The sequence below is a fragment of the Coturnix japonica genome, chromosome 2, assembly GCF_054131305.1.
Source record: "Coturnix japonica strain WE chromosome 2, WE-NBRP24, whole genome shotgun sequence".
Taxonomy (NCBI): domain Eukaryota; kingdom Metazoa; phylum Chordata; class Aves; order Galliformes; family Phasianidae; genus Coturnix; species Coturnix japonica.
In genome coordinates, this window is record NC_140664.1 from 15,902,537 (window position 1) to 15,927,194 (window position 24,658).

Sequence of the window (24,658 nt, forward strand, 5' to 3'; positions counted from 1 at the left end):
CAGTACTAAAGGAGATAACCAGCTGTAGGTCTTTCAGAGAGCCTGAATTTAATCCTCCCACTGAGAGCATTCAGTTATGTATTTAGAAAGGAAAAAGGTTTCTACACGGTATAAATCCTTGCTTGATAATCCCAAAGCTAATGGGGAAGGCATTCAGTAGTAAACTACAGTCCGTGGACAAAGACATCTGTAAGTAGACCGGAGCTCTATGATTAAACTCAAATTCACAGATTGGTTACATGCAGCTAATTTTATTCACCGAGAATACGTGACCCCCCTAAGCGGATGTTTAAATTAAATAAGAATATTGATGACAAATGTTCAAAATGTAAGACAGATGCCGGCAACTTTTGGCATGAAATTTGGAACTGCCAAGAGGTTTGGGAATACTACTCTGGGGTCATTAGGAATTTGGATATCCAAAATGTTCCCCAGCTGCTGATCTCTTCAGAGGTTTCTATACATGGTCCTAGAAAAATATAAAGTCAGTGCTGTAAGTGATGTCATATACATAGCTGGGCTGGTAGAATGCATAAGCAATTGAAGAAATATAGCCCTTTTATTTGGAAAATGAACTAAAGAGAATGACTTCTGAACTGTGTCTGGGGTAAAAATATCAGTTTCTAGTGAAAAAAAAAAAAAAAAATCCTGCTACTTTAACCAATAAATGTTTTAAGTCAGTAGATCTGGCATTTCTTGCTGTTTCTGAGCCCAGACACTGATGCTGGGAGTTTGGTCTCGTGTTGTGTTGCTGTTTCCCATGGGTGCATGCAGATGTCTGCCACAGTCAGTGTCCTGCCCTCCTCCTGCCCCTCTCTGCTCAGCTGGCATCTATGCAAGGCTCCTTCTCAGATAAACAAACAAAATGAAAGTAGAAAGAGAAAGGGATGAAAGGGTGGTGTTTAGCCCACAGCAGACATGAGGTAGAAATCCTTAATCTATGTGTGTGGATCAGATTTGACGCCCAGGAAGTTAAGGGAAAGAATCGCATGTGATTTTAATTAGCTTCACACTAGATTCATTATTGTGATGCTATAAATATAGCAGAGACACTTTGCGTGGATCAGGCATCAGACCAAAGTTGGGAATAGATTCTCTGTTTACTGACTCTACTCCTTAACCACCAGACAATGCAGTTTTTCCAGTGCTGAGTTCCGTAGCTCCTTCATCTTCAGGGATTTGATGGGAGCTCCAGATTCTGCTTAACCACGCCAAGCTGCCATAGGTGTGGTCTTCAAGCACAGGACAACATGTACCACTGCTTGCCCAAGTGACCTGGGAAAATCTTGCTTCAGTTTATAAGGTTATGTGATCCAACTACACCAGAGCTAGGAATTCTAGAAGAAGATTGGGGTGTTTGATGTCTCATTTTTCTGCCAAGAGCCAGACAGTTTATCCACTAATAACGGTTTCATAGCTAGATCGATAACAAGGAACAGAAAAGGTGTGTGTTACTAATACTGTGTTTTTCCTAAGATTGTATGAATACAGGCCAGAGGTACGGGAAAAAAAAAACCTCTGAATTCCATTTTCAGAAAAAGGCGAAATGTCTCTTTTCTAAACTACTAGGAAGTTTAGGTTTCCACAACGGCCACTGGCAGCGTTCTCAGCAATTCATTTTAATAATACACACTTTCTGGCAATAAAAAGGAGATAGCAACTAATATAATTAAGTCTGCAAAATAACCTCTAAACCAAAATTTGTCTCCCGACAGAACAAGCATAGGACTGTTCATTACAGTGCTCTCCAGGAATAACAAAAACAATTCCCAAAAATGCATTATTAATGGGTATTCCCAGAATTAATGATAAAACAAACCAGATGTTCTTGTACAGTTGCCTCATAAATGCAAAGTCAATAAGCCAAACCAAAAGCCCATCTTTGGAAAGCTACGGACTATTTATGAAGGTGATTTAACTGTATTTCCCTTTGCTATAAGATATAGAATTGCTTATCTACAGTCTAAGACAAACCTTGCTATGGTTTTATGTCTATTAATGAAAAAATGTCTCCTGTCCAAGAGGAAATGCAGGTGAAATTTATGATTTTACATAGCTTGTGCTTATGATAGAGTAAATTTCAGACCACATTTCAAGTTACATGTATACATTTATGTAAGAAAAGGAAAACACGGATTTCCTACATGAAGAACACTCCAGACATAACCATGACACCCTAATACTACAGATCTGCTTAAAATATGGCTTCAGCCTAAAAAAACCTCCCCCAAATAAATTTTAGCTGCATTATTTAGTATACATCCTTCATAGAGTATAATTACTCACACGGAATGGATTTCATTCCCATGAGTAGAGGTTGCAAAAGTCCACTGGATTTGATAGAAAGCAAATACTACTGATAAAGTACAAAGCAAATTATACATATGCCAATACCTTAATGTAATAATATCAAACATGGTGGGCCATCTGGTGTAAATCATCATAGCTCTGATGAAGTCAATGGACCTGGAGCAATTTGCATCAGATGAGGACTGACGTACAATATTTCTTAAGGCTTTCTTAAAGTAAAATGTTATTAAGGAAAAACACTTCTGCAAATTTGCAGGAATGTGTTTGGAAAAAAATTCTGAACAGGAATTAAGCTCATGGGCTGATAGCAGCAATTTAGTATCTTTACTGATAACCACCAGGAGAACACAAAAGATTTTTAAGGAAACATTAGGATCCTATTTTATATAAATGCTCAGGTCTAGCAGCTGTTATTTTTAATCACTGTACAGTGAGTGTTTTCGGTTTTCACTACTGAAAACACCTTCGGCTGCCAAATGCCACACAGAAGGAAGTGGCAGAATTGACGTTGATGGATGCTGTAATGCCAGACTGCTGCGATGCATCACACGGAGCAGGGCAGAGTCAAAGCCATTGAGGAAAAGGTAGAGGCAATTCACTTTGTGAAGACAGAGGCTGGGCCAATTGCCCGATCTAACAGTAAACTTTCCTTAGCATTACTGCTTCTTCAATTGTCCAGTTGACGAAATGAATAACTATCCACATTTTCAAGCCTTTTACCAGTCCCAATGGATAAAATGTTCAGGCTTACTATCCCAGATGCCCTGAGTGAGTGCTGTAGATCCTCCTAACAAAAACATGCGTGATACATGGAAACAAGGATGGGAAGACTGATGGTTCTTCCTGGAACATTTTGGTTTATACAACTCCAAAAGAAGGAGTTGGAAGGGACCTTTAAAGGTCATCTACTTCAACTCCCCTGAAATGAACAGGGACTCCCACTGCTAGATCAAGATGCCTAGAGCCTTCTCCAGGCTCTCCTTGAAAGTCTCCAGGGATGGGGTATCAGCCATATCTCTGGGCAACCTGTTCTAGTGCCTCACCACCCTCACTGTAAAAGACTTCTTCCTCACATCTAACCTAAATCTATCCTCTTTGAGCTTGAAGCCATTTCCTCTTGTTCCGTCACCACAGACCCTGCTGAAGAGTCTGCCCCCTTTTTTTCCTGTAGTTCCCCTTTAGATACTGAAAGGCTGCCATCAACTCACCTCAGAGTTTTTAATTTTCCAGGCTGAACAGCCCCAGCTCTCCCAGCCAGCCTGTCCTCATAGGGGAGATGTTCCATCCCTGAATTCATTTTTGTGGCCCTTCTCTGGAAGCGCTCTTCTACTGAGGGCTCCACATCTGGATGCACTATTCCTGGTATGGCCTCACCAGAAAAGAGTAAAGGGGCAGGGTCACCTCCCTCAACCTTCTAGTCACTATTCTTTTGATGTAGCCCAGGGTATCATTGGCTTTCTGGGCTGCAAGGGAACATTGCTGCCTCATGTCCAGCTTGTCATCCACCAGTAGCCCCAGGTCATTTTTGGCAGGGCTGCACTCAGTCCTTTCTTCCCTACTTCACAGAATCACAGGATCACAGAAGGGACTTCGAGGATTATGAATCTACAGCCCCCCTGCCAGGCAGGGACACTAACCTCCCCATTTACTAGACCAGGTTGCCCAGGGCCCCATTCAACCTGGTTTTGAACACCTCCAGGGACAGGGCATCCACAACCTCTCTGAAAAGCCTCACCACTCTTATAGTGAAGAACTTCCTCCTGACATCCAACCTAAATCTTCTCTCCTTCAACTTAAAACCATTTTCCCTTGTCCTGCTGTTATCTACCCTTTCAAAGAATTTACTCCCTCCTATTTATAGGCTCCCTTCAGGTACTGAAAGGCTACAATTAGTTTGCTCCTCAGCCTTCTTTTCTCCAGGCTGAACAAACCCAACTCCCTCAGCCTGTCCTCATAAGGGAGGTGCTCCAGCCCCCTGATTGTCTTCATGGCTCTCCTCTGAACCCTCTCCAACAGCTCTCTGTCTTTCTTGTACTGAGGGCTCCACACCTGGATACAGTACTCCAGATGGGGCTTCACAAGAGCAGAGAGGGACAATCACTTTCCTGCCCCTGCTGGCCACCCCTCTCCTGATGGAGCCCAAGATACCATTTGCCTTCCAAGATGCAGGAGCACACTGTTGGCTCATGTTAAGTTTCTTATCCATCAGAACACCCGGGTCCTTCTCTACAGGGCTGCTCTCTAGTCTGATGCTTAAAAAGGTGTTGGAAATGATGTCTTCAAATTGAGTCATACAAAGTGATACAGATTTTAAACATCCAAGAGCTATCCACTGGAGACAGTAAGAATTGGAGAAATGAATACATACAAGGAGTGTGAGTGACAACATGAGGAAAGTGGATCACGTACCAGCTATTTGAGCTAATGTACTACAGTCTTAAACAGCCTCAGTGGGTCCTGTAGATTAATTAAACAAATTTGCTAAAAACCATTTAGGAAAAAATCCTCAGAAAATGGGTAGCAAAGGCCAAAAGGAATAATTGCTGTAAGTTGGCTTCTAAGTTTGTGTTGGAATTGTCTTCTGCCTATGTTAAGTAATGTAAAGTAATGACATTGAAAAGCATTTGCGCTTACATGCAGGTTGTTACACTTCAGAGGGGGTTTCAGAAATGGCTTTGGTACATTTTCTAGTAGCACAAGAAACATATCACACTTTGTAACTTACACTACATTAATGAGGTCATGTTTAACTGATCCATTAAGTAATCACAGGTTTTCAGGTTACTGAAAACCAAGCTTTCTGTTTACACCATCGCATTTTTAAAATACAGCTTTGTGAATAACACAGCTTCACTAACTTTTAAATGAATAGCAGTATCATCCCTATCAAAACATAATTGTAAGTCCAAGTGCACGTTTACAAAAGCAGTTTTGGCATCTGAGGGCTCAGAGATGTCAGTGATTCCTCATCAGTGATCAGATTTTAAATATTTCTTGCTATTCAATCTACAAATGCACAACTGTTTTTACAGAAGAGAATTCTAAAAGCAAGGTTGCCCATTCTGCTGGCTGCCAGCACAGCTGACCTTGTGGTGAGGGAGTGCTGAATGTAGTATCTTCTATTTTCTTTGTTGTGGTGGTTTGGATTTTGCTAAAAGCAAGAATTTTCCCTTAGCACATTCATCTCTACTTCCCGATGTTCAGTACCTACAGAAGAGTCTGTAATATTTCTCTGTTGCTGACACACTAGGGTCCTGACCTTAGGTGATCTTGTGTAAATACAGCATAACCCAAGCATGAATAAGATCGCAAAGCCAGGGCATGGATCATTAGGCCCATTTTGTGCATTCTTCATAGATGACAGGTACAGCACAAGAATACCTTTGTCTTAGAATATATTAACTTATTTTTTAACATCATAATAGTCTAATTCTTATGCTTTTAGCTGCATCCCATCCAGAGTCTTTCTCTGATCCTTTCTGTCGAATGCTAATATTACTTTGGTGTTTTTATGTGAATCCCCCAGGTTTAGAGATAATTAAGAACAAATTAGTTGGCAGAAGCCCAACATCTGTAATTAAATGTATTAAAGCTTGAAATGTCTCAATTATTCTTGTTTTTGAAAAGCATGCAGTCAAAGCATGTTTAAGCAATGAAATTTATCGTTCTCCTGAAAAACCTTCACAGAGTATTTACCCTAAGGTATAATCAACAACAGGTGAGCTGAAATCATCATTACACTGTAAATAAGAAACAAGTTCCCTTCTAGAGAGGGAAAATAATAGCAGTAAAGTTCAAGGAAGGAAAAAATACTGTTGCTACCGCAGCAGCAGCCTCTGGACTCTTCCTTGGTCTACACACTGCATAACCCCTGGTTCCAGGGGGAATGTGGAGGGCTTAATTTAACCCACATGATGGATTAGCTTCTGTGCACTGCTGCTTGGATGTGCTACCCAGAGCCTATTAGTTTTAAGATAAGGTAACAGATGTAATACTTGTTCCTCACATGTCATTCCATCTGTAATTTAGAAGGCAGGAGGAACTGCAGAAGTGAATAATGAGTTATCATCCATGCTACAATAGCTCCCAAAAGTCTTGTGGTGCTGGACCTGCTGTAAACATGCTGGAGGCCAGCACCGTCTTCCAATTGTGGTCACAAGTTGCCAGGAGTGCAGGGGTCCTTGCCAGTGGTCTGAGAATTCACTAGCTTGACCCTCAAACCAGAAACCTGAGGTTTAAAATAGGCAGCTGTGGGATTATATGTCCTCTGAGGAGTGACTAAAGGAGCTGGGGTTGTTTAGTCTGGGGAAGAAGAAGCTGAGGGGAGACATTATTGCTCTTTTCAAATACTTGAAAGGTGATTGTAGTGAGAGTGGGGTTGGTCTCTTCTCACTGATGACAGGTGACAGGATGAGGGGAAATGGCCTCAAGTTGCACCAGGGGAGGTTTAGGTTGGCTATCAGGAAAAACTTCTTTACAGAAAGGGTTGTTAAGCACTGGAATAGGCTTCCCAGGGAGGTGGTTGAGTCACCATCCCTGGATGTGTTTAAAAACAGTTTGGATGTGCTCCTCAGGGACATGATTTAGCGGAGGGTTGTTAGTTAGGGTACTATGGTTAGGTTGTGGTTGGACTGTATCTTGAAGGTCTTTTCCAACCTGAGCGATTCTGTGATTCTATGATTCTATGATCTGTATGAGTGACATTCCCCTCCTCAGAACAAGGATTCAGACCAAAGGGCCTGGTGAAATGGCATCTCACTGCAAGTGTAAGGGAAAGAGAAGAGAACAGGTAAAACAGGCGCCCACCTGACACACTGCACTGCCCACACTCCTCACAGAGATGTGGGTTGTCTGAGATTGGCAGGGACCTCCAGGTTCAATCCCTGCTCCTATAGGGACACCCAGAGCATGGGGTCCAGGCCCATGGAGAGGTCGCTTCTTAGCATCCCCAAGGAGGAGACCCCACAACCTGTGGGCAACCTGTGCCAGAGCTCCGGCACTGAACAGCACAGCAGTGCTGCCTGCTGCTCAGAGGAAGCCCCTGCACTCCATTTGGTGCCCATTGCCTCCTGTCCTGGCACTGAGCATCCCTGAACTGAGCCCAGCTCTTTCATATTGGCATCTCTACCCTTAGGTATTCATGTACATTAAAGAAATCCCTTTGAGCCTCCTCTTCTCCAGTGCAAACAGTTCCAACTCTCTCAGTTTATAGCAGAGATACTTCAGACCCTTCATCTACTTTGTAATCCCACGTTGGACTCTTTCCAGTATGTCTATGTCTTTCTTGTACTGGCGACTTCATCACTGTACACAGAACACAATTTGGTCATACCAGGGCTGAGTAGCAGGGAAGGATCACTTACCTCAAACTGCTGGCAGTGTTACTCCTAATGCAGCTCAGGACACAGTCAGTATTGTTTTCCCCCATTTTCTTACCTAAATATCCACATTCACTCTCTTGTCTGGTCAGGCATGGTCAGCCAATTCTGACAAAAATGGCAGCCATGCATTTGGAGAAGGAACTCCTTGACACAGCCCATGCAGGCCTCGCTTATGCCCCTTTGCTTTCCGGGAGACTTGGACACATTTTTATTATGCTGACAGCCTTTTCCAGGCTGGAGTTGTTGAGGAAAGGCTCTTTGCCACACAGCCCATGGCCACCAGGTCCTTGTCATCCTGGGGGGTCCCCTTGGGAGCCATGCATCGAGCACACCCAAACACAGAGCCTGGAGAGTATTGCTTGTCAGGGCTGGTAGCATCACTTCTCAAACACCAAAGAAAGGAGAGTGTAGGGGACACATGAAGCCCTATCATTATCTTGTTTTCACTGCAGCTGATTTTTACTGAAAGCCTCTTTTGAACTGGTTTCTCTGCCGGTTAGGTGAGGGCACAGATTGTCACTGGCAACATTAATGGTCATATTTTGGTCACACATCACAGCGTGACAACCACAGAGAGTTTACAGGTATCAGTTTGCATCCCGCTGTTTGTGTAGAAAAGACTTTACAACCAGGATTAAACTTCTCAATTTTTGACTGTGGCCTTCTGGTTTATTTTTAATAAGCACGAAGGCTGAAAATATTTTGGTTCTGAGCTTAACTGTTGCTATTCCCTTCAGCGGGAAAAACAGAGGCGCAGCATTTTCCTGCTGGCATATTAACGCCCTTCCCTCAGCACGGGCGGTGCCCTCTGGCCGCAGCAGAGCAGAGGCAGGGAGAGCTGGAAGTGTTTTTCTCAGGATAAGCTCTTACTCTGAATGTTTTTCTAAGTGAAATTTGAAGAAATATGTAATCACATTTCACTCTTCCCGTGCCTCTTTCCCAGAGCTCCACCTAAGTCCTAATTCAGGGGGATTGAGTTTTTGGAAATATTACACATCTGAAACAGAGAGTTATTATATATTAAACCTGACCGTTAGCTGCTTAGTATTGACTTAAAAGCATCAGGTTCTATTTATTTGCTAGGAAAAAAGAAAAGAGGGAATTAGTGAACAATAGATTTTTTTAGTATTTATGCCATTTAAAGAGATTACAGACATGCTATTTTCCTCCCTTATACAGTCTTACTATTTTATCACTGCTTGTACATACATTTGAGCTGACATTCATGGGTTATTTCTTTCCTTATAAAGCATCAGAGAGAATTCCTCAGTCACAAGTGCATGAAGTCATTACATAACTCCACAGTCTTCAAGCTTGAAAAAAATAATCTCCATTTTCATGTTTTAAAGCTTTATCAGCAAACAAAGAGTAAGCTTTCAAAGCCAGCAGCACCCAGCCCCAGTATATTAACTTAGGAGCCTGGGGTGGGAGGTCATTAGGTTCAGAGTATTTGCCAGACTTTCTCTGGATCTGCCTCCAGCTATTTATATGCTTTCACTGAAATGCCAGGGGATGGGACAGAGGGACAGGTAAACACACTTTGGCTGACAAGGACATTCCACAGCCTGGAGAAAGAGGAAATGTTCTCTCTCCACACTTGCCCCAGCGCCTGTGAAGCACAGCGCAGCTGATGCAGGAGGGCTGGACGAGGAGTACTTAGCTCCAGCACCAAAAGGATGTTGTACAGCTAACCTGCTGTGACTCCAGGTAAAGATCCACATTCTCATTATCCTCAGGCACAGGCTCCAGCTGTTCATCCTGTCAGGCAGACACATTCATGAACATCATCAAATGACATTTCTAGGCATGTGGAAGAGCTTCTGCCCCATATTCCTGCCTGTTGTTGTATTACCCCAAGTGGGCTGCTCAAGAAACCCCTTTCTGCAGGGATTTGGGGACAAAGAATATTCGAAGAAATATCACTTCTCTTCCTTTTTTTCTTTTTTTTTTCTTTTTTTTTTTTTTTTCTTCTTTTTTCTTTTTTCTTTTTTTTCTTTTCTGGGGGGTACACGCTTCTTGGCCTGTCTCATCTGATCAATGTACCTGTAAAATTCCTTCTTACTATTTTTCACACCCCTCACCAGGTTCAATTCCATCTGCAACTTGGCTTTCTTGATCTCATTTCTGCACATCCAGACAGCAATACTTCACCACTGTTGGGTCTATCCAGTACCTGCACCTGGAGGTTATCCTCAGTGCTCTCCAGGAGTGTCCCAGATTGCTTGCAGCTCACCATGTTCTTTTTCAGTCACACCTGAGTGGTTGAAATCCACCACCGGAATGAGAGCCTGTGAACGCAATGCCTTTTGTAGCTAAAGCAGGAAGGCCTCGTCAGCAGGCTTCCATTTATCAGGTGACCTGTAGTAGGCCCTGACCACTAGATATCCTTCAGTGGTCCACCAGCCCTTCTCTGTCACTTAGTACACCACGTTCCAAAATTGAATCTAGTTTAAAGCTCTGCTAATCAGCACAGCCAGTAACCAAACAAAATATCTTCTATAATATTTTAATGCACTTCAGCTTGGCCTTGTTAATGGAGCTGGCATAAGGTATGATTTTACAAAGAAGACGTTAAAAAAAATAGCGATAGCCCAATCCTAGTTAGTCATCTTACAGTTTTGAAAGCTGCTCTCTGAATAAATTTTGTTTTGAATATGACCAAATTTCAGATTTGAGGGAGAAATAAAAAGTCCAAATGAATCAAATGTCTTGCAAAAGCAAGTGACAACTTTATGACTGTTTAGGAATGAGAGCAACTAAACCTTTCCTTCTCCTCTCATAAGGCAAAGTTCAAAAATTGAAGAAAGGCCTCTTTGAAACAGACACATTCCATCTGATTGTTGTTTAGGTACCAAATGTGAAAGTCATCATGGATTAATGCAGTAGCCACCAATGAAATTCTATTAGATATAAATCAATGAAATTGGATCTATTCAGATGGATGGGGATAGGGGTCAGGGAGGCATGCCCATTCCTCAGCAGTCAAAGTGACAGATTGTGTAGGTTCTCCACAAATCTGACGTGGTTTCTTAATTAGAAACATAAAGGAAGCGGATATACAAATCCCACTGGTATCCGGTGGAAATGAGAGGAGAATGCCAAATGATAAACCAATATTTATAGGGGATTGTTTCCAAGAATTTATTACATTGTTTTTCCATTTAATTACATTGAACTGGTCCTATAGAATATAAATGTGCTATAAAGAATATAAATGTGCTATAAAGAATATAAATGCACTCTTCTTTTAACAAAATTGCAAATTCTTGTTTAAAATGAGCTAATTAGTCTAACTAAATACATTTGAGATCTCCTATGAAATCCCCAGGCTTATTCTGCTTACAGAATAATCACCTTCACTGACATCTCTCACTGGAAAAGTCTAACCTTTATGGGGCACAGGGAAAGACGATCTCATATATTATTCCAGCATTTACAAATCTCTAAGGCAGCTGGATCCATTTTTAGAATAAAATCATGCATATTGTATGATTTGTATTTCATTGTTAGCATTGAAGAAAATAATTGTATGTTTCCAAAAGAAGGAAGGAAAGCAGGAAAGCTATTATTTGCCACAAAAATCACCTGGATTATTATTATTATTATTGTATTTTTAAAAGAAACTCATAAGAAAATACTGGTCTTCTTTTATTTTACTTTAGCTTATTTTTCTTAGCAGCATTCAGAATTAAATAGAGGCAAATACATCCCACTTCCTCTCAGTCACGTCCTTGAACCAGATTTTGGTTTCATCTTCATTTTAAAAAATGCCACCTTGGGAATTTGCTGGAGTCAACACTTACATACTTTGAAATCAGACATAGTAGTCAAGAACTGCTATTCCAGAGCAACAGAAGTGTAACAGCACGTATGAAAACAGACCAACACTGTGAGGCAGCAGAAGATAGCGTATATTTCCTGCAGAAAAAAAGTCATGTTGGGCACTTTTCTTAGTATTATTTTTGTAAATCAACTTGCATTACAATAACAACTCAGAGTTTTATTTCTAGATTGGTCTCCTTTAAAAACATGATACCTCCCCAGAAGATTTTAAACTAATTCACAAAACTACAGAGATTTTTATGTCCTATTAAAATTCATAGGTGAAAAGAGCTTACAAACATTTGTAAACTTCTGCTTTTCAATCAAATTTAGAGTCATAGAATCGCAGAATGTCCTGGGTTGAAAAAGACCACAATGATCATCTGGTTTCAACCCCCCTACTATGTGCAGGGTCTCCAGTCACCAGACCAGGCTGCCCAGGGCCACATCCAGACTGGCCTTGAATGCCTACAGGGAAGGGGCATCCACAGCCTCCTTGGGCAACCTGTTCCAGTGAGTCACCACCCTCTCAGTAAGAAACTTCTTCCTAATAAATACCTAAAAAAATAGAACAAAAAACAATGGATAGATGCAGGTCAGTGAGAGAGTATGAGTGAATGTGAGCAAGCTATCAGTAGTCAGAAACAATTCCAATTCACCTGATTTTACATAGGCAGCAGTTACCATGCAGGCCCGTGTCTGGCTACAGAGACTGAGGTGAGGGCTGAAAGGAAGGAAGCTGCACAACCTCTGTCTGAACATTTGAAAAGTGGATAATGAAAGATGGAATCAGTCCCTCTGTAGGGAGCAATGGACAAGAGGAGGGAAAGAGTGGAAAGAGGGGTTACGAGGTGAGACACAGTGTGTGCCTCTCCCTGACACAAAGATTGCCCAGTTATACATGGGCAGTGAGCAGAACCAGGTAACAAGCAGAAGACATTCTTCCCCTTGTCAGAGGATGCCCAGAGAGCTGTTGCTACTGTAATCAGTAATGTGTGCCAGAACGTTCCCTGGCTTTGAGCATCACTGCTCACACTCATGCAGCTGTACACTCTCGCCTCCAACAGGGTGCTCTTGTCCATGCTGACTCCTGGATCAGCCCCTTGCTCATCCTCATACCACAACTGCTGAGATGCTCTTTCCCTGAAGAAATGAGACTTTTCATGGCACAAACCATGCCAGAAAGTGCTATGGATTAGGTGGTACAGCGATCATGTCTTTCAGGAGTGGGGTTTAGACAGCTGGGGTTCACCAGGCTTATGTTATTTCACTGGACCCAGTCTGAAAGAATCTTTTTTCTAGGGGCCATAGAGGGGGTAGAAGGAAACACAGAAAGGAGAAAGTCTGTACAAAAATCCTCCAGGACAAATCCTACGTTTAACTAACTCCCTGTCAAGAAAGGACAACACAAAAACCTCCCCCACTGCCTATTTACTACCATCCAGATGAGTCCTGTGAGGGGCAATTTTCTGCACTAAACTGGGAGCCTGGCTTTCCTTCCACTGCAGGCTGTGGGGCCAATTGGATCAGCGTTGGCTGTTATATGGCACTTCAGACATACTCATCAATCATCCCAGCACTACAGAGATGCAGACAAGCACGCTGCCCCTGTTTTACAGAGAAAATTAGGGCCAGATTGCTTCACGAAGCTGTATGCTCCTTGTGCAAGTCACACCTCAAAGCCCTCCTGATGACCAGTATTTACTGTCTGCGCTGCAGTATGGTTCATTCACCCCAAGCCTCAGCTGTATGAGGTGCTATGTATAAAAGAAGAACAAAAAGATGTTCCTGTGTTCCAATGAGCTTACTCTGATCTGGCTGCTTAGCAATATTGAAATGTTTTGTTGAATATTAAGATTGAATAAACAGACAAGGTATGTGGCATGTTCTCAAATATTTTTTAATGAAAATTTCTGACCCGAACGACCCTTGAAAGGTAGAACCTGTCATTCTGAGAAATGCATACAGGCAGGCGTCGTCTTTTACGATGCAGAACCTAACACACCTTCAAAGTGCTGGCATCAACAGCAGGAGAGACTTGAGGACAACTTCTGGCATAAATATTGAGGAAAGCTGCTTAAGCACTGGAAGAAACTGAGTAGTTTACACTTTTTGAGAATTTGAACTAACCTACGGTGCTTCAGGATATTTTCCTTCAGAATAAATACTCTGCCTTACATGGCGCTGCACAATGCATACCTCAGAGGATACCACATTTTGAGAAAGTCTCATGACACAAATCCTGCTCTCTGCACTTATGCAAACGTTCCTCACATTGAATCCAACAGGGCAACTTATGAAAAGTAGAGAAGAGAATTTGGTCCATTATGTGGCTATCAAATTTAAATTACACCAATAACTGAGATGCATGAGGTATCGGTGACAGGAACACTGGGCCTAGAGTGTATGATTACTCAATTACTCCAATGTCTGTTGGATGCTTAAAGGCTAAAACAGTTTTGGGTTCCTTCCAGTCAGTGCATATCACTGTCAGCTCTTCAGATAGTTTACCTTTCCCAAGAAGCTTTTGCTTACCTTATCACCTTCCCAGATCTGCTGCCTGCATTCTCCAATTACCGCATTTAACTGCAAGCCACGTTACATATACTTTACACTTCATCTTTATCTGTTCCATTTCGGTGATGTGATATTAGGCAAACATCTTAAACTTACAGCAGTAGGCTTTAAGTCACTGACATCTTAGATTTATTTTCCCCCAAAGCTTTCAGTCTTAGCAGGAGCTCAGATGGAGCTCTGAGAAAGTGGAGCAGGGAGCCACATCCACAGCCATGAAGACAGTTTGGCAAATGAAAGAATTCTTAAACACAAGGAAAAGGGTTAAAAATCTGCATTACACTTTGTTGTCCTGGGCAGATTCATAAAGGGGAACACAAAACTGAACATTTAAAAGAGAGATGAACTAGGAGATAATCTACATCCAAAACGTGGATAATGATGCAAAGGGTCTCATTTACTCAGGCTAAAAGAAATCTATACAATGAACATTAACTGTAAATTTTTCTTCAGAGAAATAACAACCAATCTGTAGATTGCCCCTAAAATAAATGTGGCTATTGTTTAATATCCAAAATCAAACTTGTCCATTAGTTCTGATTCATCACATGAGCCCTAAATGTGCTCCTATGTGCTTATATAAAGAATCCATAACCTAGTGCTTCTACTTCCATACACGTTTTGAGCACTAATTGTTGCTTCTTACACTTACAATTGTTGCTCACTAATATTTTCCTTGGTTTGCTGTTTCTCTGAACACTTTTCTGCTCCAAACCTAAGGGACTCATTATGCAATGTGAATAAAAGACTTTGTCAAAGACAAACTTATTACAGCTGATAAATGCAAAATCTTATATACTGATAGATGGAAAAAAGGAAGAAAATCAACACTGACCACAAAGTAACCACATTGTTAAACTGCTTTTCCAGTGTTACTTGTCATAATGTTTAAAACACAGTTGCAATATGAGATAGTAATGGACACACTGAAAATACCATCTAAAAGTAGGGCTCTCCACATAGTACTCCTAATCCTTTCGCCTTCAGGGTAAGAGCTCAGCCACACAGAGCCATTCAAGGAGGCAGAGAAACCGAAGTACCTTTTCAGAGCTTGGCTACAGTCAGAGCTGGGTCACTGCAAGAGACTTTGCAGGCATTGAATACACTTATTTATGTCCCCCATTGAGAAAGTGACGTGAGCTCAGGAGAATATTCTTCATCTTCAGGGAAGTATCGAAGCATTTATTTGACCATAAGCAAATGCTTCAGCGCTGCTGAAATAACACATTTTCTCAAGAGGGTACCATCAGAACAACTGGTTGCTCAGCAGCTCTGTACATTGTATTATTCCTCTTTAAAATTAAAATATCAGGTCCAGGTGCACACAAGTACCCTACCCACATGTACATAAAACTCAACTGGAGTTCCTTGTCCAAAAATGCCATATCAATGCACCCCAGTATCCATGACTGAAAAGGAAAAATCCCTCTCTGGATAGTTATATTAATCATCAATTAGAAATTTTCAGGTTTTAGAGCTGGTAATCTGAATCTGCTTCAAATCAGGAAAAAAACAAAATATGGAAGTGGTAGGATTTAATGCTAAGGTGGAATTCTTCTGATTGAACTGTGTATCTGGTGGTGCTTCAGATAACTGAGCTCTCTGTAATATAAAAGGGTACAGTAATGGCCTGTTATTTTATTTACTTATTTATTTATTTTAATCTTCTAGCGCTGCAGGGCTGCTGGGACTGGAAAATTATATGCAGGCAGGTTTGGAAGGGGTCCAACGTAGACCACACCGGACTCGGTAACATCTGGTTCATAGGGCTTCCATTTTTTAGAAGTGTGTCTTGACAGCTGTAAAAACCAGCAATGACACACATCTCTGAGTGAGGGCTGCGTGTAAAGCTGGCTGCAAGCTGACTGAGTGTGATTTGGGAAGGCACCGCTCTGCTCTCAGAGCTGGGCACAGCCATCCTGGCATATATGCAAAGACATTCCAGTTATGCTGTAAAGAATTTGTTTTACATTGAGTGAACGAGAAATACTTGTAAAATCTTCATCTTTGACTAGTGTTCCTCCTGCTTCTCTTTCATGTTTAACAAATTGGGGGAAAAAAATAACGCACAAAAAAACCAGAACAGTTCTCATACTCCAGGCCAGCACTGGGAAGATTCTGACAGACGATACAGCAATGACCTCAGAAACTGGCATGAGGTTTTGAAGTGCTGATATGCATCAATCTAATCACTGCTGAATTTGAACACTTCTATTTTCATTTTTTTTTTCCCCCTGAAAGCTTTCAAATAAGATTTTTATAGTGTGTATGCAACTTCTCCTATAAATCAGCCCTGTACTTTTCTCCACACCCGTGTTTAAACATGCAATTGCTTTCTTCTGTGGATACATACCATCACTTTCCCATCTCTCCTCCAGTGAGCAGGGCAAAGCAGGGGGCTGAGCAGTGCATGGAGGGCTGGTGGCAGCCTCCTGCTGTCCCCTCAGCAAGGTCATGTGCCAAAGGTGGAAGGAAGACAGCAGAAGGCTAAGTTTATCCTCATCCATTTCTGGTCAGATTCTGTGCCACAATTACTCATTTACTTGTTTTCTCCCCTCACCAAATGTTAGTTACAGCTGCCTGTTGCAAGCTGTTTTAAACAGAAATGCCCTGTGACAGGTATCACAATATACAGCCATGGGGATCCTCAGCGATGCAGTGCCTCTGCTTCACTGCCATGGAGTTATGAAGGCATCTCATCTGGCCAAAGGACCATCCCTAAAAAGGTTTCTGTATTTGGAACAAGGCTGAGAAAAAATGAAGAATTAGTGTATTTGAGCACTAGCCAGAACTCGAAATACAGAAATTCTCAAATTTTCATTAAAAACAAACAACAAAACAAAATCCCACAATAAATAATGTGTTTATGATTTCAAAAACAGCCAATAATTTTTAACTTCAAATTTCTGGTGAGGAAAAGATCTTCTGAGGACAAAGATTATGGCAAGAAAAGGTCATAAACAAATAAATAGAATTGAATCCCATCATTAAAACCATAGATTTGCCTTAAAAATAAGCTATTCATTTGGAGCATTTCAAGTTGATGTATGGTCACTTTTACCATTCCTCAAGGATGTCAGTCATTCTTGAGCATCACAGTACGGGTAATGGTATCGTAGTAGTATGAGATGGCCTCAACCTCAGCCTTCCACACTTACTTCCATTCAGCAAATACTCACGTGGAAACCTCAGAGCACAACTGCCATGTGGTAGGTTGTGGTTTTCCCTTTTGTGTTTTTAAGATAGAGACAGTTGAGATGTCCATTAATGAAATTCAAACCAAATTCTCCTTGTCTGTACCTGGCCAATCTGAAATCACTGAAAAACCAACAGTGGTCTCTAAGGGGGAGTTCTCACCCTGCTGAGCTTATGTGTCAGTCACTTCATGGCTATGATGCAGTGAGTGAGCAAAGCACAGGGACGTGCAGGTACGGCACTTCATGTTCAGCCATAACCTACAACTTGTTCAGATACCCCAGGACAAAGTACCTGCAAGCAACACTTCAGAAATATATATATTTACATATATGAATATATTTTCAACAGCATGTGAAACCATTAAGACAGTAAATAAAACAGAAAAAAAAATAAGCCAAACCGTTTTCCTTCTCAAGTTTGAAACACAGTTCCTAGGTTGTGAACATCACTGATTTTTATCCCACAATTACATTTTGGCTGGTTTTAAATCTAGACCTATTGCAACCTGTGACTTGGTTTTCTCAGTGTGTCAACTCCACATTGAAACTCAGTCACTAAGTGCAGTATGGCAGGTTGGTTATACCAGCAGTGGTTTATGTTAAGGAAGATCTTAAGAAGAGTTGAGGAACTTTTTACAATAGAAATGCTCACTGCAAAAGTTGAGCAGAGAAAATTTCACGGAATCATAGAAAAACGTAGAATATCCCAAGTTGGAAGGGACCCATAAAGATAATCAAGTCCAACTCCTGGCTCCACACAAGATCACCCAAAAATCTGAGCACATCTGAGAGCACTGTCCAAACACCACCTGAACACTAGCAGCTCAGTGCTATGTCCACTGCCTTGGAGAGCCTGTTCCATGCCTGATCACTCTCTGGTGAAGAACCTTTTCCTGATATTCAACCTGACCTTCCCCTGATGCAGCTCCACATTGTTTCCTCAGCCCCTGTTGCTGCCACCAGAGAGATCAGATCAGTGCTGTCCCTCCGCTCCCCTCATGAGGAACTGGAGGCTGCAATGTCCAGCTAGCTGAGAGCAGTTGAAGAGAGAGAGAGATGCACTCCTATCCCTTTCAAAACTCCTTCTACATGATGTCATATGATACGGAATATCACTTTGGCCAGTTTAAGTCAGCTGTCCTAATTCTATTCCCTCCCAGCTCCTTGGGTGCTATGCTGCAAAAGGCCTTGGCTCTGCACAACACTGCTTAGCAGCAACTATAATTATTGGTGTGTTATCAACATTGTTTTTCTCCTAGAAGCAAATCATAGCATCATACTGGATACTCTGAAGAGAACAATTCCATCCCAGCTGAAACTAAGACAGTGCTTTAAGTTGTTCCTCTCTAAGCCTTCTCAGTGATAGGATCCTGCCTAAGGGAAAAAAATTCACCCCTCCCTCTGTGGCCCTCTGTGTACACCATCTTTTAGAAGGTCAGGCTTTAAAATACTAACAGCTTATTACTTTCACTTCTTTTTCACTTCTACATGGAAAATACTATTTCAAGCAAAGTATTCACAGCTTTTCTTTCCCATCTGAAAACATTCTTCCTGATCTGAGACACAAGGAGCATGGAAAAGATCCAGCCACAGCCTGAAATACAGACCAGCTCCTAAGTAATACCACAGCCAGGGATGGCTTTACACTGACCTGTAATTCCAGAAAAGATTGATCAATTTTCATAACGCCTAAATATTTAGAAGGTCAAGAAAAAGGCAAACGTGCTTTCTATAATAAAATCTGAAAGGAATAAAATTGACATAAAACCACATCACCTATAAAAGCATTCACTCAACAGCTTACAAATGCAGAACTACAGTAAGGAACTGAGGTAATAGTAAGATACAGAGAAGACCCTCCTGGTGCAGAAGGCTTCTGGAGAGCAAAATGCACAACCTGTTTCCATAGGACACTTCCAAGGCATGCCCAAATCCACTCACAAACCTAAACTTAATTGAATATCCTGTGTTGGAAGGGACCTATAAGGATCATCAAGTCCAACTTCTGGCTCCACACAAGACCACCCAAAAATCAGACCATAAATCTGAGAGCTTTGTCCAGATGCTTCTTGAACTCTGGCAGCTTGGGGCTGTGACCACTTGCCCTGGGGAGCCTCTTCTAGTGGCTGATCATCCTCTGGTGAAGAAGTCTTTCTTGACACCCTGAAACTTCCTTCACAATCACGCTGGGTGAGCCCAAGCAAGCTCGTGCTCAGATATAAGGCAACTCATTTTTGTGAACAAATGCTAGGGAGAAAACCTGGGCTCTTGGTGGTGTGGGTCAAAGCATCTATCAGCATATACATGACACATACAATGCAGCATTACCAACCAGCAGTTCTTCAATGCATTTAGGATCTCCTCATCTTTTGTTTGTGTGTGTTTTAGATCATATCTCTAACCAGCCTGCATAGAGTAAATGTTTGCAAGTCTTGGTATCTCTCCTGGCTAACGTCCCGCTGTCGCATCCCATTTGTGCCCCTTCTGGCCAACAAACTGTATTGCAGCTGCAGTTATCCATGCAGTGGTTTCAAGTCAACGTAGACAGAATGGAAATTCATACAGTAGTTTACCCAGTGTAATTACACTGGATTAGGTTTAATAACCCATTTAGCTTACACTGGTGAGCTCAGCAGTGCCACGATGACCTCCATCCATGCATGTGGCATATCACTGTGGGATCTCCTCCTTGGAGGTCTTCAAACAAAGCAGTCTGGTTTTCCTTGGCTACTTGGAGTGGTTGATTTCCTTGGCTAATTTCCTGGGTTGGCTACTACATGAACAATCTGACTGGATAACCAGGACAATGACTTTCCTAGCTTCACCTCTCTAAACGTTCATATATACAGTTAATAATTAAAATATGACTAAATAGAAGCCCTCCATATGGGTTGAAAAAAGCAACTACTCTATGCAAACTTGGCTACTATGCTCTCTCACCAACTACATGGAAAAAAAAGACAGCAGGTAATAGACACAATGAAAAACCAGCAACGTCTTTGAATGACTTTTGCAGAAGTATATGGTTGCAGCCATAACTGCTCAAACTTGACAAGTAGAATCACAGAATCATGGAATTACCCAGGTTGGAAAAGACCTCGAAGATCATCAAGTCCAGCCACAGACATGACAAGTAGATGAAGAGGCTTAGCTCATTCTTAGACTAAAAGGAATAAAACTCTCTGTCACACTTAGGTTGAAATCTTCCAGTTTCCAGCACATCCTCTGAGATCCCACAAGCAGGCACAGAGACATTTCCAGCCCAATATGCAGTGTACAGCTTATACACACTCCATGTGCTCTCCTGGGCACTTCTGGGGCATGTTTCACTGGTTTCACTTCTGAAGGTGGAAAAAACCTGGCATCCAAAAGCTTCTTGGTCTCAGATCTTCAGAAGCTCATGAGGAATCCATCCCCATGGCAGAAAACTCCTCCAAGCTCAGAATCAGGGAAGGCTACCTCACAGTGAACGAGCGCAGAGAGTTCTGATATATTATACCTCATCAAGTAGATGGTCAGGACTTAAACCTCATTATACTCCATAAACATGTCCTTTAAAAGAGCCACTCATGAACTGGAAACAACACATCCTGCTAGAGGAAAGTGTGGCCTACAGTTAACTTCTTTATTCCTATCTAACATAATACAGGCGTCCTGATTTTTACAGCATTACATGTTTTGAACCTTCTCACTAAAGTGGAGGTTTCTCATTTCAGCCTAACTGCTGTTAATCTGTTCCAAATGCTAACATTGTGAGTAAGGTCTGGTTACCATCTCTGCCCCAAGTCGATAATAGGAACAGAACTGATCAGCATCTGGTTTAGTTCAGAGTACAACTTGCTGCCTAATATTGCAGAACTTGGGTTGGAAGATTGTTGCATTTCATGAACACCGCACACAAAAAAAAGTTAAACTAACAACACTCACATACAGTCGTGTGTCATTATTTATTGCTCTATAGGCTTGCTAAAGATGGAATATCGCGTCACTAATTTTGGCAAATTCCAGCACACATAAACAGGCCAGAATTGCCTAATGTTAATAATAATAATTAAAAAATAAATAAATCAGTTGCTGATTTTCCAGACATGAGATGGAAAAAATAGTTTAAAAATAAGAGAAAATTTTAGATCAGTTTCTTTGAAGATGTGAACTGTTCTGTGTCTTATTCATTGCAAGCTATTTGGTGACACCGAACTATGAACACACAGAAAACCATTGTTATGATTGAAAACGGCCTGAAATGGATTGATAAAATACAAATTAATGTTTTAAGGGAATGCAGTCACTGCCCTGAAGTCCCAATACCAAGCTCACAGCTAGATCAAAATAGAAACTCCTGCTGTGTTTAATCAGAGCAGGGTCTGACTCCCAGTGTACAGAATAATCCATCTCAAGATTAGCTGTGAGCCTTCTAATACTCAGGAACACTTCTTCTTTCTCCTCGTTCTACCATTCTACCAGCTGAACATCTAAAGAATGCTGCATAAGGCATATTTCAACGACATTTCTTTTGTTGATCTAGATGGCAGACTAACCTGTATAAACTCAATTAAGACTACAGGGTCAAGAGCTCTTGACATGCATAGAAAATAATCCATGAATAATTAATTAAAGTTTGAGGTTAGCAAGACATGCTAATTTACATCTACCATCTCTTCATAATGAAGCTCAGTTTGAGCAAAAAAAAAAAAAAAAAAAATTAGCAACCACCTGAAATATTAAGATTTAAAAAACAAAACAAAAACCAACCAACCAAACAAACAAAAAAACCCGCAACACAAATGCCTAGAATAAATGTTTAAAACACCTGGAGACTGTATAAACTGCACACGAATTCTGCTGAGGTTACCCTACACTTTCCTGTCACTGTAAGTACTGACTTTGGTGACCCACATGACATTCATTTCTTGTTACCTGTGAGAAGTGGCTGTACACAGAAATTACTTCATTCCCAGAGATGCAACTGGTTGGTTAGCCAACAAGTAATATGATATTTATTATGTTAAGCAGGACAAAACTGATAAGAACTGTATTAATTTCATGGTAACACCTACAAGCAATGACTTCTTGAGCACAACGGATTTCATTGATCCTATTCTACAGCTGAGAAACCTGAAGCAGAAAAGCCTGAGTTACAAAATTGCTTTCAGTTGCAGAGCTAAGTCAACAACGTATCTCACAAAGCAGTGGTTCTCACAAACAGTACCGCCTCCCTCATATTTGTGAAATTTCTCTCATCTTAACAGGTTTACTGACTCCTCTGCCACTCTGCAAGGGGGAGAACGGTTCATCAAAGACCATTTCCAGCAACCTTACCCCTTTTCTGAACTTGGATTTCATGAGAAAGATTTTGATAACCTCACAGGCTGAATGACTCAGGAGGAAAGTCAACTTCCCAGAACAGCATTTACAGCTGTCTTGTACAGAAAGATGGGTGTAATAAGGAAATGTATCATCTCAAACCAGCTAAAATTATATATAAAAAACAAAACCCACTGGCCGTGAGCAGTTAAGAGAGCCCAACTCTTTTATCAGTGGATAAAAGCCATTATCCAAGCTCTGAAGAGGCAGCGAGGAGGTTTTTTTTCACCTAGTCATGGTACTGGTACCTCTCATATTTTCACTTAGAGCTGTTTCCTCCATCACTTGATCTTTAAGACTGTGAGGGAGAAGGTGATGGCCAGGACCATTAGCTGGGTGCTGCATTTATAGTGAGCTAAAGAATGGAAAAGCATATAGGAACCAGAGCTGCCCAGATCCACACACCAAACCTGATCCCTAGCTACTGGAGGAATGGAAAACTGCGCACAGCGGAGGCATACAGGCTGTTCAGGATAAAACAGACCACCTCTGCCACTTCAGACACCCGCAGAGCTCCATAAAAATTTCTATCCCTGGCAGCCTCCAGCTCTCCCTGCTGTCTGGAGCTGCCTCAAAGCCCAGCAGACCCATTCACATCCATACCACACCAAGTGCATTACCAAGCAAAGAAAGGGTGCAAGCACAGACAACCTATTTTCACTTTTTCTTCCTCCGTGTAGTTCCAGATTTGTTAGCTGAAAAAGATGTAAATTACATGACTGTTTTTAATGCCACAGAGCCACTGTAAATTAAAGACATGGTAAAGTCCATGTTCCGGTCATGAAAGATCACAATTTAATAGTGCTGTCATTAGAATTCATGAAAGCCAGATGCTTTTCACAAAAAAGCATTTGTTTCACCGAAGTTTTCTCAAAGTCATGTTTATTTTTGAAAATTCTAGCGAGAGGGAAACACAACTATCAAAAACCCATCTCTCCTATTGAGTTCTTCCATTTTTCCAACCACCAGCGGGACAGAAACTGACTCAGCAACATGACGGTCTCTTGCCGGGAATAAGAGAAATTCAAGTTCAAAGACTCTCTTAATCAGGTGGACAACTAAAAGTAAATCTCCATCCCCTACAGCCCAGGGAAATGACTCAGCCATTAGGTTACTGGTAGTCCTGCGTAGATTTCAGCCTTGTGGGTATGGCTCTTTTTGCAGTGAAAATGCTTCTGTCAGACCTCAGTTTTGTTGTAAAACAAAATTCCTGCATTCTGGCCAGCCCTTGATAATATCATTTAAATAGTCTTCTTTATTCAGGGAGGTCAAAGAGAGATGATATCCTCTCCATTCCAGCCCTGTGGTAGGACTGACGAGTCAGCTCCAGTACCTTCTGCAGACCACTTGGGATCGGACAGCAGACAGGCATCCTCCCAATGCCTTAGTTCCCTTTGTTCCATTTACTTGAAGTGATCAGAAATAGGTGAAGATAGCCAACATCTGGCAGCCTTCTGACATTTTTTTGTTCACTGCCAAAGAATACGCCTGAGTCCTCACCCACCCTTGAAATGGAAACAAAACAACAGGGAAAACAATTACCCTGGAGTGGCTAGATGTCATCTCTCAGTTCCTGGGTCTGTCATGGATGGTTACAGCATAATAACAGAAATCCTGCCCCCAAAAAACACAGCAAAAGATGTCACCAGTGGGAGACAGCAGGAAGGAGACTGCAGCAATGGAAGGAGCATGAAGAAATGACCACGTGGCTCCAGAACCTGTCATAGCACAAACTTTGTTACTTCCGTATTTCAAGCAGAATTTTTACCTCATTAAAATCTATCAATCCAGTCTTCACAACTGTCCTTGCATTAATTTGGTCCAAGTGTTGTTCTTACTGCATCAATCACCAATCACAACCACCACTTTCTTCCTGTGATTCAATGTATAGATGCATATGTCCATATACAAAAAGGTATTTTTCAATAGCTTAAAAATACACAGCTAGGGACTCTTAGAAAACCATCCTGCTTCCATTTAAGAGTCTGGCAAATGAAAGATTAGGAGAAA

General features: G+C 41.5%; 1 long non-coding RNA gene across 1 annotated transcript; it reads right to left on the bottom strand.

Moving 5' to 3' along the window:
- Nucleotides 1-9,370: 9,370 nt before the first annotated feature.
- Nucleotides 9,371-12,074, bottom strand: LOC146761703 (uncharacterized). The gene is made up of 3 exons (XR_014942462.1): nt 11,986-12,074; nt 11,499-11,609; nt 9,371-9,449 (listed from the first exon to the last, which is right to left on the bottom strand). It is a non-coding gene; the product is annotated as an uncharacterized LOC146761703 (long non-coding RNA).
- Nucleotides 12,075-24,658: the final 12,584 nt, after the last annotated feature.